This window comes from Haliaeetus albicilla, chromosome 1, assembly GCF_947461875.1.
Source record: "Haliaeetus albicilla chromosome 1, bHalAlb1.1, whole genome shotgun sequence".
NCBI classification, from domain to species: Eukaryota; Metazoa; Chordata; class Aves; order Accipitriformes; family Accipitridae; genus Haliaeetus; species Haliaeetus albicilla.
In genome coordinates this window covers 24,843,341-24,858,329 of record NC_091483.1, presented here as the reverse complement: position 1 = coordinate 24,858,329, position 14,989 = coordinate 24,843,341, and the positions used below count along the sequence as shown (strand labels likewise).

Here is a 14,989-nt window from a genome sequence, read left to right as displayed (position 1 = left end):
GTTCTTTTCCTCTGCTCCCTCAACTCAAGTCCAGAGAGTTTGGGGAAAAAAGGACTAGCCAAGAGGGAGCTGACTACTTGAGGATGAGCTACCATCCAGGAGGACCAGTAAGATACTCTCCTCCCTCTTAATCCCCTGAAACCAGCCAAGGAGTGTGTTCCCCCTGCCACTGAAGATGTTTGTCTTTCAGAATGTGAGCAATGCCATGCAAAAGAGTGCTTAAGTGTCTTAAACAAAATGATTGCATCAGGTGCAATGTCAGAATATGGCTGTTTCCAGGAAAAATGCATGGCTTGCCATGTAGTTAGTGGCTGCTCTTCCACCAGGTGGCTTGGTGTTTACAACACTGCAGCTGTTTCTAATTCCAGCTAAGTCTAATACTGGAATAACAGCCTAAGCAGATTTTGATTGTCTAGCTCTTGTCCTGCATGTCCTTCTAAAACAGACTTTGAGCTTTGTCTTGTCTAGTTTTTACCCTCCTCTTGTAAAGAATAGCTTTCCATTGCTTTCATTCTCTTGACAACCCTCTTCGTTGCCTGCGCTAGGTGTAGTTCATCTGTGGCAGTAGAATTGCACGTGATGCTCCAGAGGGAGTCTGTGTTGCTGTGCATGGCATACTACTTCTGTCTCAGAGTAACTCATCTGCAATAGTGACTAGATTTGTATTTTCCTTTTTTACGCATGAATCACAATTTTGGCTCCAAGCCATTTCTGGATTGCATACGGCATGGTCAAATATTTCTCCTTTTTCAGCGGGTGATCTTTCAGAATTTAAGAGTTGTTTAGTCTACAAGCATTTGATCTTGCGCTGCACTTCACCCTATTGCATACTATTGTATTTGTTACTTGATTTACTTCTGAATTAAATCCTGATTTGTTTCCAAATACCTAGGACCCACTTCAGTCTTGGTGTACTCTCACTTTAGTCTCTGACAGCTTTCAGAGCTGACTTTTTTTTCTCCTCTGGCCTTACTTGTAGCAACTATTTTGATGAGGCTATACGGTTAGGTGTATCACCCCTTTAAGATCTTTAGGGCTTACCAGCAGATGACTGAAGGCTGTGCCTCCAGAAGGGAGGGTGGGTTCAGTGTCTCTCACACTGTGCGTACCGACTTTGCCCACTGTCAATGGAGGACAGCGGTTAATGACTGCAGCAGCAGCAGGCCCGACAGCAGGCCCTTGGCTACCCGCTCAGGCCAGCTCTGCTCCCCTGTCAGCACGGAGCAGAGAAGCGAGGGGTGACTTGTGCCCGTTTGGCTCAGAGCGGTTGTCCCTGCATCCCTTGCAAATGTCAGAGTGCTATTTCACCCAGGTCTCCAACTGTACCGAGATGGTCTCGGAAATGATCTTTGCTGACTTGTCCCTGCGCAGGTGCAACACAGGAGCTGGCTTATCCCTGCCAAAACTTCTCCCCTTGTAGTTGCTGTGTGCTGGCCTGCCTCCCTGAGCGCACGCTGCCTGGCAGTGTCTGTGCATAGCAGAGGTGATTTGGAAGAGACAGAGGCTCCTTCCACTTAAGTCTGAGAGCCTCACCTCTCCACAAATAAGGGAGGTACCCAGACTGTTTGTAGTATGCAGACAGCCTGAGAAACTCAGCTGTCACCGGCACTGTTGGATTCCATCTCCCCACCCAAGTGCCTTGTAAGACTGGCTCCCTGCACCAGCCTTCTCTTTTTTTTTTAGCAACCCAGACCAGGGTCTGGCCCACCCAGTCTCAGCAAGCGGAAGGGTGGAACATCCCGAGAACCCTGCCTGTCTGCAGGGAGATCACCCATATGCTCAGCATAAAGACGTTGCCATATTGTTATTGCAGCCCTTTTATAGCTAAGCATTCCATATGTATGTGTCCTTCTGTTTTAGTGTAAATATGTGAAAGTACTGATATGGGCTGGGGGCGGTCCTCTTATTTCTGAAAGAAAGAAAGAAATCTTTAAAATGCTGTGTTCCAGCTAGTAAAAATCTTGAAGCACTGACTCTCAATGTTTGCAGTGGAAGGTTGCTGGTTATAGAAAGATTGTCTCCTGCTGCAGTGTGCACTATCTGTCCATAGTGTTGAGTGTTACAGGGTACCCTAAGCATGGTCTGTACCTTGCTCTGTTTCCTGTGTAGGGGATGAAGCTCCAGGTTTACTAGAGAAGTCATCTGTGCTTGCTGCTAGTCTTTGCTGCTGAGGCACTTCAGGTGCAGGATGAAATGTGGATCGGATTGCAGGAATAAGCCCTCTCTGAGTACTACTGGAGCTGGGAGGTGCGGGCAGTTGGGTGCAGCCAGGGGCAACACTGGGTTCTTGCTGGTGATGGTCTAGTGCAGCTCTGCGCAGCATGGATGAGAACAATGAAATGCAACAGCTCACGGGTGGTGTCCCTCACATGCTGGTAGCTACTTGCATGGTGTCCTTGCTCTGTATTCCCCAAGTCTAGTATCACTGTAGTGGAACTGTGACATGCCCCTCAGTGTGGCAGGAAGATTTCTGGATGCGTGAGACTGCAGGGTCTACTGGGCTAGTACTGAAGAGCTGTTCCTTTTTGCTGTCTAGCAGTTCAAACATTGATACTCCTTTATCTGTTGCTGTAGCCTCAAATTTTCCTGACTCCTTTCTGGAGGCTAAAAATGGGCATGAGAATGACACAAATTTCTCCCCACCCCATTTAGCTGAATTTAGATCCTTGTCATTCATGGCAGCCTTAGCCTTCATGGGCAAATGCTCCAAGGTCTAATTTTCAGTATTTTTGATTCTTATCTTACTGTTCCTCACCACCACCTTCCCTTTCCTGATTTAGACACCAGAGCTGTGCTCAAGATCACGTCCACTTCCATTTCCTTGAGTCTCTTTTCTTAATACAGACTAATGATAACCTGGAAATAATTTGTCCCATCATGGGCATGTTGTTAATTTCCTCATTCACAATAGGAATAAGGTAATTAAATTTCCCTCCATCTTAATACTAGCTTTGTAGAACAATTGTGTTAAACAGAAAAAAGAAACGTAAAATTGCTTTACTCTTTGGAGTCACCTTTCATCCCCTAGAGATGAACATAAATCCAAAAACAAATTATAAGGAGAGATATTTTTTCTTAATCTCTCTGTTCTTTCATCCCCTAGAGATCAACGTAAATCCAAAAACCAATTATAAGGAGAGATATTTTTTCTTAATCTCTCTGTTCCTTCTCCCTTTTTTACTTTGCCTTTAACAAGACTTGTAGCTTAGTCTCCAAGCACATGCATCATTGCCTGTACCTGAATAGCCATCCCCAAAGTAATGGGAAGAAATCTTCAGCTAGTGGGTATTAGCACAGCTCAGTATCGGGTAACCTAGTAAAGATGATTTGAGTCAGCTGTAGACCTGTGCCTGCATATCAGTTTCTATTTTTGCACTAAATTCTACATGGGCAATTCGTTACAAGAGGAGATGATTGTTCTTGCTTCTCTGTGTTTCAAGAACTGCCCAAGAAGAGGTTAAATACTATGGCAATAGCAGGTACTGTAGGAATGTATATGTCTCAATATCATTTAAGAAAGAAAACGAGAGATGTCATGGCAAACATGATGGGGAGGAGTCACAAGGATTGTTGAAGCAATTCTGATGACACATTAGCATGGTAAGATCTTGTTAATGGCTTAGTGTTTAAGACAATTCTTCAGCATTCTGCAAGTCAGGGCAGTTCTGGATAATGTAGGTTTCTCAATTAGGGAAGAGATTGACAAGGCAGCAGGAGGCTCCAACCAGGAAATTACTTCACAGTAGTTTAATAAGGAGGATTTTTTTTTAGGATTATCCTAAGTGAGAGACTGAGTAAATGCTACTTGACTCAAAGCCCTAGGTGAAACTATACAGTTTGCTCTTAAGGGCACAGGAAACCAAACAAGATTAAAAAAACAAAAGTGAAGGGTCACAGGCATAAAAAATTACTTATGTATCCACTGGCTTTGGATCTCTGCCCCATCTGCTTGCAATATGCATGAGTTCAACTAAGTTGGTTGTACAGCAGTAAAAAAGGACAGCTGAAGACTGAAGTTTGCTTGTGCAGTAAACTCTGCTTTAAGTAATTTCCAGCTTGTACACGAGCTATTTAGACTGGTTGCTGCTGAACAGAATTCTGGATATTCTATAGCTTGTGCTGATACATTTCTAGCAGAGCAACCTAATCCTGTTAATGTTTTGTTACTGACAAATCAAAGCAGTGTGCTAAAAGGAGGTAATTAGCAAATGCCTTTCCAAAGGCTGAAACAGCACTTACCTTTGTTTTCTTATGGCTTTCTTACTGTGTCCTTTATGCAAGGAATGAGACTGAAGTCATAGGATGTTGGGATTATTTGGGTGACACTAAATGTACCAGAGCATTTATAGACCAGATGGGATGGTGAGCTTTTTGTGGGGAAACTCTGCTTTCTGTGCGCACCATGTAGGAAACTTTCATGCTTAAGACGGAGCTGTGAACCTTCTCTGGGAGTCAGCTACATGTCCACCCCTTCGTGGATTTTTTTTTTCTCTCTTTAGTAACAGAACCAGGGTTAATTGACATACGTGCCTTGCTGCCATAGGGTGTCTCTGTTCAGACACCATCAGAGAAAAATAATAGTCTAGCTTTGTGTCAAGATTCTCCCAGCTTCAGTTCCTGCAGTTATTGTGCCTCACTATTACTTTGAATTCACATGGTCAGGGGGACGTGACATCAGCAAGATGACCGGGTTTGAACATACTGGGTCGACCAAGTGTCAGGTTAGAGCAGGCTCCAAAGCTGGACTGAAGGCTTCAAGTTCCAAGCATATTTTAACTTGAATTAAACAGACTATTAATAAAATAAACTTGGCAGCAAATCCTCTGGCAATTGTAATCAAACGCAGCCCTGTGACAGTCTCAGCTGCAGCAGCGCTACCAAGAAAAAAAGCAAAAAGTGGATGAAGGTCCCTGTGTATTGAAAGCTTCTCTTGTTTCCTGAAGTTTCATAATGAAAGATACTACCTCAGTAAAATCGGAAAGGAAAGCGAAGGTTTAGTAGCTATTGTTTGTGTGGGCCTGATTAAGGATGTTTACAGCTTCCAGAAAAGTGACTTGATTTTGTTTTTCAGGAGCTTTATTTTAACTACTAGATGAGGATTTGGAGCTAGGTCTTCAGAGAAGCGCGGGCAGGTCTGTACTGGGATAGTTCAGCACTGGCCCTGCAAAGGCGTTGTGCTCACCTGGCCTAACTGCTAGCCCGCGCAGAGGAACCTGGGCACTGGTCAGCGTGCGAGGCTGCAGGCACACTGTGTTCTTGGCTGTCCTTTTGTGGTTAGTGAAGTCTGTCTAACTAGAGTTTATCCCCAGGAAATTCTGCATCCTGAAAAGGTTCCTGCTCTGAAATACCTGGTTTGAAGAATCATGGTCTGGAACTGTGGGTTTGAGTCCTTTGTTAGGAAATTTTGGCAGATTTTCTCTTTGGAAACTCACTTGTGCAGAGATGAGCCGAGATAAGCTTTGTGTGCCAGTTTGTGCGGTCTAATAGTTGGTGTTTGTACAGGCAAATGAATGTGACTGAAATCCAGTGGCAGGTACACTTGAGCCACATGCATCTTGTGGGCAAGGACACTCAGACTTAGGGACAAGCCAAGTTATAAGGTGTGTTGGGTGTATCTTGTGCTTTTTCCTCATACAAAAGTTTGAATATGCCTTTCCTGAATACTTTGAAAGAACTATTTTAAAATATATTCATGCTGAATATTTAAAATATTGCTAATATATTGGAAGATACTCATGTGTAACCATAGGGAAAAGCATAAGCTATGAAATTTGGACTTGTGTCTGTAATGGGTAACAGCAGAGCTGCATTGCAAACTTTTTTGTGACTTTAATTATACAGCTCTAGGCTTTTCCATTCCAACTTGCACAGCCTGTAGGCAGTCTTCCTTTCTTTCCCAAACGTGTCTGCAGATCACAACTGTGAAAGAGTTGCAGTGTCCTGCGCTGGGGACTGGACTCTTAAACTTGTGGCTACAAAGGTGTAGCCTGAGTTTCCTTCAGCTTTTCTATTCAGGAAGGCTGCCTGGTAGCTGCCTGCCTCAAGAGCTGTATTTGGGGTGGCAGCACTGGATCAGTATTGACTTTTTCTTGAAGAAGGAGTTATTGTCCCAACAAAAGAGCTAAGCAATTTGTCTGGAAAGAACCTTTGTAAATGCAAATATCCTCTCAGTAGTTTTCTATCCTAATATTAATTTAGGATTGTTATGAGTAAAGTGGGGTTTTTTCCCTTGGCAGGTGCCTTGGTAACCGGACACATTTGGAGGAGAAAAGATGAAGAACATGCTTGGCTCATTGATCACTGATGAACTGATGTCATCCCAATGTCCACATGTGACAGAAAAAGTAATTTTCTGCCTTGACTTCAGGTAAGTGTGTGTTGTGTACCATACCTCACTTGCCAAGCTTTGGGGAATCTAGGAAAATGGTAGTGCGTGTCTGAAATTAATTTCCAAAAAGACAGTGGCAAATTTCAGTCATGTGCAAGACATGAGGTGCTGTTGCTTTTGTGACACCCCTTTAGGCTCTCTCAGATCAGAGAAACACCATTCAGTTTACCTGGGGGGCCACAGCCCCTGTCTGGAGTCTGATGTGTCTTTAGAGATGGATACCATAGAGATAGGGTGATCTGCAGCCAGGAATGCATGCTGCCGCAAAGCACAAGCTCCCTCTGTAACCTGAGCTGAATACGCTGTTGAGTGCTGAGAAACACGGTGCCTGTAGTTTCTTGGCAGTTGGGCTAGATGATCATTGTAGGACCCTTCCAACTGAACTTATTCTGATGAGAGGGCTGCCATGGTTCCTTAACTGCCTGAGAGCAAAGACACCAATATGTCCTTCCTGTGGCTACTGATCTAGCTAGGCAGGTCTGACCACATTTTGCTCAGGAGACACACGGGGAAAACATTGATCCCAAGCTGGCTGTTGTTCTATCACAGGATTAATAATACTTCATTATTGCTATGAAGGAATGTCTGGCAGCTAAATGAACTAGAGACCTGTGGAGTAGTCAGTGGAGGACACCTAGGAAGATGAGAACACAGTAGTTAGATTATGGTGCTTCCTGAGAGTGTTTTTTAAACTTCCACTGATTTGAGTCAGGAAATTCTTGGATCACAAAGGTGAAATCATCGTATTTAAGAGCTCTGTGTGGAATTTTCTTCCAGAAAAGTGATTATTCCCTTCAAATGTGCAAAATATTTGACATTTTACATACCTTGCAGCAAGGAGTTGCATACCTTACCTGTATATTATATGACAGTATCTTCTTGTGCTTGTTTTAAACCTGCTGCTCTTGTCTGAAGTTACTGTATGAGAAGAAACAGTGAATAGTGTTTTCCTGTTCACTTTCACTACTCCACACATTACTCTCTAGACCCCTATGTCTTCTTCCATACCTCTTTAGGTTGCAGAATCCTGGTGTGTTCAGGCATCCCATGCAGAGAAGCTGCTTTGTTCCTCTGATCAGCTGTGCTGCTTCTTTCGGGACCTTTTACGGTTCCTCTGTATCAGCTTTGAGATGGGCAAATGGACCAGAATTTAATGCAGTATTCAGGATACAGGCGTAATGTGGATTAATGTTGTGATATAAGTTTGTTCCCTTTTTGCTTTTCTATTTGCTGTTCTATTTACAAGTAGTTTCTAGCATTCCTCTTGGTTTTTTTGACTGCTCCTGAGTTGATATTCTCATAGGACACTCTGCCTCAATCTTATTCCTGAAAAGAATAACCAACCAACTCAAAACCTGACACTTAGTAGGTAAGGTTAGGGCTGTTTTTTCTGTATGTGTGTCACTTTATAGTTTTTCATTCTGAAGTTCATCTGTTGTTTTATTACACAGTATCTCCATATTATGAAAAGTTTCTCCAGCATGTTGTAGTTTTTCTCTTTACTGGCATGGGTAGACAGGTATCATTGGATGATGGTCATCTCAGTATTTCTTTTTTCCAGACCATTTATGAATGTAGTGGAGATTCCTGTGAGATAGTGACCTGCCTTCACAAAAAGCATTATCATTTATTTCCTGTGTTTCCTCTCTTAAGTGGTTTTCCATATCAAGCCTTCATATCCCATGGCAGCTCAGATCTTTTAAGAGGCTTTTGTGAGAGATCTTATTTAATTTCCTTTGGAAATCCAAGCAGACATTATCGATCAGATCTGCCTCATGCACCAGCTGTTGGTCTGCTCAGGAACTGAGGTAGGTTTGCAAGCCAGTACTTTGCTATACAAAAGCTGTGATGATTCTACCCTATATAGCGTATTTATAGAAACACCAGCTACTTTTATAACTTAGTTGCTTGTGCTAATGTGGCCATTTTGTATATCATACTACACTGTCAAAGGTTCCTCATGCTTGCTTTAGAATGCTTTTTTGGAAAGATTTGCTTGGTCTTCTGGCAATAAAGTAGTGTTGGGTGAGAGGCTGCATACCATCATCAATAATGCAGTTTTTCCATCCTTCACCCTGGTTGAGTGCTACCTGATCTTGATCGCTTTGTCGTTGGCTTTTACCCCAGTTTCTTATACTGAACTTTGCTCCCAAGACATATCAGCTAGATGGTTCTGGTATGCTTCTGCCTAACTTTTGGGTTTTTTTTGTTTTGTTTTGTTTTTGTTTGGTTTTGGGTTTTGGTTTTGGGTTGGGGTTTTTTTTGGTTTTTTTTTTTTTTTCAGTTTGTGCCTGAGTTTATAACTCTTTTTTTTCCAGCTTTCCTGAAGTATGCTTTCTTGTTCCCAATGGTTTGTTTGGTTTTGGGTTTGTTTTTTTTAAAATACCTTTATGTTTAGCTTTAGGTTTCCTGAAGGCTTTTTTTTCTTTGACAGACAGGATGCATTTACTCTGAGACTAACATGACATCTTGAAATAGTCACTTTCTCTCCAGAAAACATGCAGTTCTTTAAGGTTTCCCTTTTAGGTTCATTGATTTTTTACTTTTGTGTGTCTCTGTGTATTACTGTCTTTGAAATTAGGCACGGGAATAGTTGATCTTCTGGCTTTGGGGGTCTGTAGAAATGCTGAATCTGATGCTGATATAGTTCAAGTACACAGCAGAAATATGGTAAACCAATTGTGTGTACTGGTCAGGACCAAATCAAGAGTTGCTTCCTATTTTGTGGGTTTCCTAGCTGCCTGTTCCTGAAACAGTTATTCACAGCATCTAGAAATCTAGTATTATCTGAATGGTCAATGTAAAGATTTTACTTCAGAGTAATTAAAATAATTGGAAATAATAGTTTCCTGGGATTTCTACATTCCATTGCCTTCCTGCCACCATGTTTCCTTTATACCTGCTGTGTCCATGTCCTCGTTTAAGGTAAGCGTTCTGGGTCTGTGCCATCATTATCTTAGAGAATTCTGTGAAACACAGAAAGCATTGTTTTGGCTTATCCTGTTCATATCAGACTTTTTTTTACTACTTTTGTTTATTATTTGACTTTTGTCAACTTCTATCCTATTCTTTACTTGAGGTTGCAGTGTCTACCATAGGATGCAGAACAGCGCATCCTGTGTGCACCAGTCTGCTTTCTCCTACTTGTCAGTTTGAAATTCCTGTATGATCTTCCTGATTTGAAGTGCAGATCCTGTTTCACTCTCAGCTCAGGTGGAAATCTGGTCATCCTTTGCCTAGGCTTAATCTACTCTAGAAGCTTCCCCAGTCCCTGATGAACCTGAGCCTCTCTTCCTTACTCTACTGCTTTAGTCATGCATTGAGACTTTGCCTCCTCACCATGTGTTATGATGGGGGTCCTGGTCTTTGGCATCCTACTTTCTGCCTCCAGAATCTCTCTTCTTTATGTGGTACCCAGGTGGACCACAACCCCTGCCTCCTTCCCAGCATTTCCCAACTTGTCCAGGCTTTTTTTGAAGTTTGTCAGTGTAGCACTGGCAGGCACATCAGTACACCCCCTCTGGAATCAGGAGCCAAACCTGTTAGGTACCTGGTAACTGAACTGCTGATGGCTATTGCCTGTCCCTTTTTCTCAGCTGGGGCTTCTGCCCCAGGGAAGTATTGTCAGTACAAGAATATACACAGACACCTCATGCAGAGAGGGGAACATTGACCAGGATTATTACATCCTTAATCAGTTTGGTGCCTTCCTGCCATGAAACTAGGGCTGGAAGAGCTTTCCAGTGCCCTAAGAAGCCTCCTCAGTTTAACCTCTTTCCTTAAGCAGCAATAGGTTTTTTTACCTGCAGGTAAGACTGTTCAGAGATTGCCATGAAGCCTCTGTGTTGTGCTTTCTTCCACCTATGCCACGATCAAGTAACAAGGAAGGGCTCTATCTCTGAGGATCATGGGCTGCCTGGAATGAATAAGTCTTTGCACCACCTACGCATGGGTCAGGTAATCATATGACACTTGATACTTTACCCTTGGAAGTTGTAACCCCCTAGCTAGGCTTCTGACTGCATTTCTCTTGCACGTCTGGACTGACTCAATGGAAGTGTTCTATATGGGATAGCAACGCAGCTTTCAGTTGAAGTATTGAGAAGCAGTTACGTTATATGCATCATTAGCAACTGTATTAATTGTGTTTTATAACAAATTACGCTGAGACGTTGACTGAATCCAAATTATGAGAAGCTGAGGCTTATCTCTAGCCTATGTTTCATTCCAAAGAAGCTGGCCTTCCCAGAAAGGCAGTCCTCCTGTAACTTGGCTATGGACTTGATATAAGGTGGAAGGAAGAGCTCCAGCCATGTAAGATGTAGTCTCATCAGTGTGTTACTAAGCTGGTGATCCCTGAGCTGTAGAGAGGTCAAATGAAGGTCATTAAGGTGGAGGAAAAGAGTCCCTAGATGTTAGAAACTTCATTGCAGCAAAGCAGTATGTGCCACAGGTATCTTGTGGTGATGTTCTGTCGTCTTTATTTGCCTTCTGAAACAAATCTGTGTTTAAGGCTATGTGGGCATATATATCTTCTAGTAAGTTTGGAACTGAGAACACTTACAATTGAAAAAAGGGTTCCCAACAAAAGATTGAGAAATGCTACTTTAGGTTAGAATTTGTGCTTGCGTTAATTGACTTGCCAGTTAACTTGCTGTAACTAGCACAAGTAGAAATGCTTATCTAGACAACCTGCAAATATTTATATCACAAATGTTTGTGACCTGGAAGAATTTTTCCAGGACAGAAACGTGTGTGTGACTAGGTGGCCACAATTAGAATTAACATCTAAGGAGGTAAAGAAGAATGACAAACTTGAACGTAGCTGTTGTTATGGGGCAAGTTCTTGTCTGGCCAAATGAACAATGTCAAGGGAGTCAAGAGGCACATGCCACTGAATCTATATCAATTTATGTCAGCTCTGCATCTGGTCTAGGACTGAACATTGTCTCTTTAGAACATGCAAATTTTCTGCATTGGTCCTGCCCATAATTTCTGATTTGTTTTTAATTATACCAAAGAAGGAAATAAACTCTGCGTCCTTGCAAAATTTTCATGGCTTTTCTGATTTGGGGTGTTGCAGGGTGTAGTTAATGCTCTGAAAAAGCTTCAGGATTCCTGGATGAAAGGTGTGATGAAAGAAGTGTATTGTTATTGTTTTAGGGGAGGAATCATGCTACTGGGTAAGCCTCTGTCACTGAGACTTGCTGGACTTGTTTGTTCTGACTTGCCTATGACTCCTTTCTTTCCTAATTTGGGAGATAAAGCCACAAGTCTATGCTGAGATGCTGCACACTGCATTGTGGCATTCGGGACAGTGCATCTCCCAGACAGAAGAGCTTCTTGCTGACCTCTCAGTGGTAGCCAGAGGTGAGTGCCACGGCTTTCTGACTTGCTCCTTGGTAGTTTGGGCAGCATGGCTATATCGTGCGTAGATTTATAGGGCAGAATAGCACTAGCTCTGAGCTTGCTTCTGATTTGAGCTGCCTTCCATGCATCAGTAATCCTTCTGATATTTCACCCTTTCTCCTCACCCGAAATGCATTTGTTTTCCGAGAATTCCCCGTTTCCTCTACAGTATGGTATGGTGACAAATCAAGGTGGCCTATGGCCACCAAAGGTTACAGTGGGGGAACAGGTGAGAGTCATCTCTCTGCGCCCCAACTCTGATCTGCTATTTGTGCTAGTGCGGTTAGAATGTGTTGCAGTCACAACTGCTGAGCTAATAGCGTGGTATAAAAGGGTGAGCAGAGTAAAGTAGGTAAAAGTAAATTCTTGTGCTCTTGTTTATTTTCATGGGCTTTGTATGCAACCGGTGAAGCGTTAATCTGTGCAGAATCAGCTTGGAAACGCACCAAATCTGGCACCAGACCATTTCACCCACCCTGCCTTGGAACGAAAATCAAACCGAAACCCCACAAAGATTATAACTGCTTGTTTAGTGTCTCGCTTCTGGAACAGATTTCAACCAAAGCAGGATGAAGGGAGGTGGGCAGAGCTATTTTCAAAGACTGAAAAGCAGACATCTACTGCTATGTTCTGGGAGTGCTAAACTAACAGGATAAGATACTTGTCTATGACCAATGCAGCTGGAAGTGGAAACCTGAGAGGTAAAGATGATGTGGAAGTTGCAGAACCTTATCCTGAACTGATTGCAATCAGTGGCCATGTACTTAATATTTCCTTTACACTGGGATGGCCTCTTGCACGTTCATGCAGATTGTAAAGTCCTTATGTAGTGAGTAGCCCTCCTAGTTCTACTGAAGCTTATTTCAGAACGTGGGAGTCTTTCTCAAAATGTTGGCTGTGGCAGTCAGCTGTAGAAAGATGCATTATTGATCAAGGATGTTTCAGTTGTCAGCATTACAGTTATGTCCCACAGACTGTTGTAGTAGTATAGGACGCTAGCTCTATCCCAATAATTAAAGAGCTCATAATCTCCAAAAAGCCGTATGCAAAATGGATGAGAGACTAAGGAACAACAAGCCTTTTGTGCTGATTGCAAAGGTGATCAGATAATCAGGGAAGCCTGTATGAGCAGCATTTTGGCATCACGGATATAGTTACTGGTAAGCTCTGTGTTAACACATCCCAAAGACTGAATGCTGCTCTTGAGTCTTGATGCAAACGACAAGAACAGTATTTGGAGCTGTTGTCTTTGCCCAGCAGAAGTGTGCTCCTTGGAAGCAGCAAAACCTTGGTAGAATTGGATGGTTATGGGGAGGAGCACAATTAGTAAGTGGCAAATACATTAGTGATGCTTTATCTGACTGCAGAGGGGTGGTATGCAGCACCTACTCTTTTTGTGGGATGTTCAAGGGTGTGGGGAGATCGAGCTGATTCAGCGTGACGCATAGAACACCACACACATTTTTTTCCCTCAGCAGATCCCTTCAATATTTGGAAGTCTTCCATTGTATCAGAATTGCTTTGGGAGATATTGAGTGATCGAGGCTGGTAGGTAACTGACCTCATCCAGACAAGGGTCTTGCAGTACTTAGGCAGGCAGTAGCTGCTTCTGTTTCAGTGCCCAATGTAACAGAGGTTGTTGTCCCATTTTCTTAGAAGTGTGTGTCCTGAGTATGCCACAACAGCGGAGAAGTGTTAGGCTGGTGTGATTGCTTGTGGCAAAGGTGGGAGTGGAATTAACATGTCTTGCTATGTGGCCCTGTGCTTTTGCTACAGGACTCCTGGACTAAGCCAGACATATTTCAGTTGCTGCCATTCCCACCCCCCCTGCCAAGGCAGATAGCTTCAGGGACCTAGCCTGGATTTTCAAATTGCACTCACCAGGCCAGCAGATAAGTCTGTTCAGTTGTCTTGTGAAAGGTCCCATTTCTAGGAAGAGTGATTGTAGGGTTGTGCCCAAATCCATCTTTGAATGGAAAAACTTGTCATGGCTGTAAATGTAGAGAGACCCGCATCAGCAGATGTGCAACCCAAGCTCTGCCATTGGCTTTTCTGAGAGTATTGGAATATCAGTGAGCTAGGGTATAGTAATAAAAAAATATAATAATAAATTTATTATTGGAAGACAGCAGCAGATCAGATAGAAGAGGTTGCATGTTTTCTTCTATGCAGAGCATGGCAAAACACCTTCAGTAAACAGCTGGTGCCAGAAAACATGGTTTAGCTTCATCTAAAAGCAAATCTAGGTCAGGGTGCTGTGAGGGCTTAGCTTAAGAAATCAAAAAATGTCAAGGGTAGATCTGTAAAACAGAACAGGGTAGCTGTTCCCTGCTGTTCCTAGTGTCTAGGGCCTTTTCTTAGGACACTTGATAAAGTACAGTTGCTTTTCTTGTCTGAACAGACATTTTCTGATCAGTTTTCTGGTATTGTTCTGAGGCTTTTTATAATGCACAGTAGCTGAACTGGAAGAGATGGATTAGCTCAATACAGTGGATCAAATCCTGTCAGGCAGAGGTGGGAGCTGAACTTTCATCACTTGCATTGTGAGTGAACTTGGTAACCTTAGGGAATTTGGTACAGGATAAGAGAGGAAAAACCAGCTTGTCACCTGTGTATTGTGCTTGTCTTTTGCTTTGGGGTAAATTGTCCAAGTTGGAAGGTAAAGAATTCATTTGGGGTTGATCAGAAATCCAGCCCGAAATCCTATCTGTTTTCCCCTTGGTTTCGCAAGAAAGACCAGACAATTTTAGCTCCATAAAATTTCAGTACAACTCTTCTTCCTAACGTGCCAATAACTATTAACATAGCTTTATTTCTTGCTGTATTTCACTCGAGGCTTGATTTAATATCTCTGACACGCGACTTGACTATGTTTAAAATAACTTAATTCTATATAAACATAGCTATTTCCAAAATGGTTCATTTGGATGAATTTTTTTCCGTATGGAATAACTTAAGTGATCAAAACACATTTTTTGGCTCTGAGCCAAGGCGTCTAAACTAGGAGACTTAATAGTTTGCATTTCCAGACCCAAATGAACTGTGATATGAAATTGTCAGATGCTCCTGTGGATTGTCTTGGGCTCCTTGGGAATGAAGTGTGTTTTAAATGAGAACAGGGATTGCTGGAGGAGGTCTCACGTTCATCTATAGTATTGCCAAGATAAGCAGTTTTGTACTGAACTAAAAGAT

At 42.6% G+C, this 14,989-nt stretch overlaps 1 protein-coding gene across 1 annotated transcript in view; it reads left to right on the top strand.

Annotated features, from left to right (window-relative positions):
• Positions 1 to 10,373: 10,373 nt before the first annotated feature.
• Positions 10,374 to 14,989, top strand: part of LOC104324500 (transmembrane protease serine 11E-like) — a 19,437-nt gene continuing 14,821 nt past the window's right edge. The window contains exon 1 of the mRNA XM_069782343.1: positions 10,374 to 11,758. The gene's annotated coding sequence lies outside the window, so the exon portion shown is untranslated. The remainder of the gene's footprint in view (positions 11,759 to 14,989) is intronic.